The sequence below is a fragment of the Rhyacophila brunnea genome, unplaced genomic scaffold (assembly GCF_057557595.1).
Source record: "Rhyacophila brunnea isolate RB1 unplaced genomic scaffold, BYU_Rbru_1.0 scaffold_11, whole genome shotgun sequence".
Classification (NCBI taxonomy): domain Eukaryota; kingdom Metazoa; phylum Arthropoda; class Insecta; order Trichoptera; family Rhyacophilidae; genus Rhyacophila; species Rhyacophila brunnea.
This window is the reverse complement of record NW_028232763.1, coordinates 28069593-28073966: the sequence shown is the minus strand read 5'-3', so window position 1 is coordinate 28073966 and position 4374 is coordinate 28069593. Positions and strand designations below refer to the sequence as shown.

General features: G+C 30.7%; 1 long non-coding RNA gene across 1 annotated transcript; it reads right to left on the bottom strand.

The window, feature by feature from the left end:
• Positions 1-231: 231 nt before the first annotated feature.
• Positions 232-1579, bottom strand: LOC147078556 (uncharacterized). Its single transcript, XR_015071864.1, has 3 exons — positions 1305-1579; positions 564-705; positions 232-310 (listed from the first exon to the last, which is right to left on the bottom strand). It is a non-coding gene; the product is annotated as an uncharacterized LOC147078556 (long non-coding RNA).
• Positions 1580-4374: the final 2795 nt, after the last annotated feature.

The following is a 4374-nucleotide window of genomic DNA, read 5'->3' as shown; positions in this document are numbered from 1 at the left end:
CAGTTCGAAGTACCCGTCTCTGGGCATTGCTTGATTAATGATTGGAATGCTTAGATCATAACACCAGTACATTCGAGTCTGCGGAAACCTTAATGTACCCATCATAATTTTGATGCCGGTGAATACGAATTTCGAATTCGTATTCACCGACCACAAGTCCCTTTTTTGTGCTGAATATAAATTTGTCTGCTCAGCTATTTTTTCGAAGAGAGTGAGGTTGAAGTATTCGGAAAAGGAGCTGAGGACATTGTCAGCAACATGCCCTCTCACCAACAAATCTTCCTCCAATTCCGGACCAGCATTCGGCATACTGAAACAATAGGAAAAAAATATTATTACATTATCCATATTTCCTCATTAATTCAAGTATTTAGCAGTAAAAATACAAATAATGATGGGCAATAATATGTCAACTCCTCATTCGAGACAATCGCTACATCATGTGTACAAGATGTAATGAATTCTTGTTTTTATGCCAAAGCATGTAATGAAAATGAATCTTGTGTATGACCGGATGGTCTATAAAACCAATAAATATATTATTAAGAAAATTGTAAACCTACCATTTTGTGAGCCAGGGAAGAACCCTGGATTGTGATGTCGAAGGTTGTAAATGTCGTCGCTGTTGTCGGACTCGTAACCGTCGCCGACTTCGCAGTCTGTCGTCCAATATTTCGTCGAGTTCATCAGTATTAAAAGATTTATCTATATGTAAACAAAAAAACATAACCTAATTACATTCATATACTCGTGTCAAACTTATCAGTTTATCACTGTAGATAACGTTTTCAATTTACGATTATGTTGTATTAAAAACACGGACACGTGTTTGAAAGCACATAAAATATTTGATTACAATCAATCATTGGTTACATTGTATAAGCATTGTGAATAATTATAATGATGATTATGAGATACCTTTTCGAGACAAGTTTCAGTAATTTTGAATGAAATTAAAATTTTATTTTATTAAATTCGGTTCTACAATCATATTATGCGAATGAAAGAAATTCACTATCTATTAGATAATTTACAAAACGTACAAGATGGGCTCGATGACATTTGTCATAAACATAACCTCAAACTAACGTAAAGTATTTATAATTCTACGAAAACGATGAGTCTACGCCTAAAATAATATATATTGATGATAAATGCATGATGGTGATTGAAAATACAGTATATATGTAACTCTTTTCAATAATTTTTGAATGTTTGTTTGACAATCAAAACTGCGTGACATAGTTTGTCATTTTGATGTACGATAATAATATTATTTATTATACACTGAAAAGTTTACTTACTTGACAAAAATGTTACTGATGAGTCGATTCCTTCCTGTTTTCAAACAATATACCTAATAATGGCCAAATAAAGAAGAATTGTCATAAACCCGATATTCGATCTTCGATCGAGAGCACGAATGCTACCATATGTTAAAATGCGAGATTTGTTTATTTTGTTGATTATTTTTATCATAAATAATGATAAAAAACAGTTGTAATTTAAGCAAATACTAATTGCAAATAATTCGCAGTTTCAAATTTTGAATATAGGCAGGTTTCTACGTAAATTAAGTTAATATTGTAATTTCAATAATTAAGTTATTTTTATTCATATGGCAATTTCGCCTCAAACTGATAAACTGATTTTTGTCAAAATGCAGAGAAATGTTATTTTGTCTTGTCTATGTGTGAGTTTCATTTTCAACGTCATGTTATGGTTGTGTGTGTATTTTGTATGAAGATATTTTGTTTCCAAATAATTCCACGACGGCAGCACTATACGGCCAAGCGTCGGCTAAGTGTTGTCAGCATGTTGCCAATTCGAGCAATTATTATGGTTTCGATTTCTATCGATTCGTTAATATACAAAAATACAAGATTAAATTTAAATAACTGCCGTAAAAATTAATAAATAATATTTTTAATAGAAACGCTAATCGTTTTTTGCGATAAATTGCGTCTAAACCGAGATATTTCGATTTTAATTGCATGCTTTCTAACCTCTAAATCGATGTTTTTTAAATTTAAAAAAAAAGATATAAGGATATAATAAATTCCAATTTACGTTTAGCGTTTCGCTAGGTAATAGATTTAGGTATATTTTTATCGTAATTTTGATAATAAATCTTATGTCATTCATTATTACCACCCGATAGAAATGTACCAAATTTGACACGTATTTTTGGTATATAGAACTCCACGATACATCTTAATTTTTTATTTTATTTTTCTCATTACTTTTGAATATATATCTACCGATTAATAAACTTTTCTAGCTATTTTTCGATAACAACTTTACCTAGAGACATCACCTTAATTAGCTTTTACGTCTACATAAAACTTTTTTTTTCGACCATATCCGATCCTAATAATATCATATGGGCCTAAACAGAGTGGAGGTTTGTATAGATTTTGTTTTCACGAGAAATGGATATCAGCTACTTGCTCAACCTATTAGGTTTATACTCTGACTGATACACAATTTGAAAAACAATATGTATACTTGCCAGACCCGGCCTTCGAACCTGGGACCCACGACGCTACAGGCCGACGCTTAAGCCGCGCGTTCATCGTAGGACTGTTATACTCTCTATATACCTACTCTGCATATTATATGACAATAATATAACCCTAGAAACATACATATTCACTCCTATGGATTAGAGCCGATATGCTTTACCAATTCGAGTCCTTAAAGTCAAGCAACGATATCTACAAAAAAATGTTGTTTTTTTTTTTGAGATAACGTTATTTGACATTGCCGGCTACATGATAGTCAGACAACGTTATGTTAATCTTTTCTTATTTCTTCTTAAATTGTCAGTAAAGTTTAACGTTAACTAAATAAGTTACCCTTGTTTTCATATTTTTTAAAAACTCATAAAAAATCATAAGGAAGATAAATGTACAATACACATTATATTATAAAATATGAACATTAGGTTTTCAATAAACATTTCCCTTGTTGAGTTACAAGAATCTAAAATAACGATTTTTGGCTCTCCTATAAAGTTGCACTTTTGACATTAAGCCATCGAATTTAGGTGTTACATATATTATAATATGTCATTAAAAATACTCATGCAACTGAAGCGCTTCTCAAAATTTGGTAATATTGGCTACCGGCTTTTATGGTTTGAAAGATGCATACTTACCTTGATTTATGGTGAGGGTTGGCCTTATACCTGGGCGACAAGACTTGAATTTGGGTTGATATTACTTAAGGGCGGACGTGCTCAGCGTGGGTCAAAATGGAGCTTTTTTTCTATTTTCAAAGCATGATCCTGGACATACCTTAAACGTTGTAGATAATCTATTTGTATAATTTTGAAGCCTTATTATCTTTTACATTTATTTTAAACATTTGATGACTGCATAGAGTATTTTTATTACATAAAATGGTATTCATAACTGTGCAGTGGTGGTACATTAGGCATTTTATTATTCAAAAAATCGGCAAAATTAACACATTTGAAGATAATTCTAAAGATACTAATTATAAGCTATGTCTTTGACCATTCAAGTGTTCTAGCTAGACATTAGAAACTTTTAGATTATATCAGAACACGATGCCAATGCATTCTTTTAATACTTTTAGCCATCTTTAAGTAGAATTAAATTCATTTTCAGTTAATTCTGTTTTGTATGAAAAGTTATTTCGGAAGAAATCCGTAATCCAATCCACAATTATTGGGTGCTAAGTGGGTGGTCCTAGCAACTAAATTATTAATATATACGTGCGTTACTATGGAAATCAAAATGAAATTTCAGTATTCTATATTACTGTTTGTTGCAAAATAGTAAAAAATTGATTTGTTGACAATTGCCTTATTTGTACTAAATTATTAATACATAGAATTGTCAAGTTTATAATATAATTCAACAGAAAATTTAAAAACGTGGTATATAAAAAGTTCTTTTTATCTTGTAATTATTTTTGTCTCAGTTGGTAACATGTGTTTCATCCTAGATAACAATTGTTTTATATAAGTTTTGTATTTCTATAATGTGACTGTTCAGCAATGTATGTCTACCGGACCAAACATTTTGGAGGTCGTATTCGGCCCGCGAGCTAGAGGTTACAATATTCTAAACAATTTAATATATAGCTTCTTATCTAATTGACAAGAAATTGACATTGATTATATCTAGTAAAATAAAGTTAGAATATAAAAAAACGAATAATCGCTTTACATAGGAGAGATAATACTAATTAACGTTCCATGCGTGTATATACAATTGAAAATATTTTGTGTTCGACGCAGACTATAAAAATATTTATAGTAAAATGTATCCCAACATTTTTTTTTCGAATCAATGGAAAAAAGCTTCATCTGCATAAAGTCATCACGCATGCACAAAAGCTAAG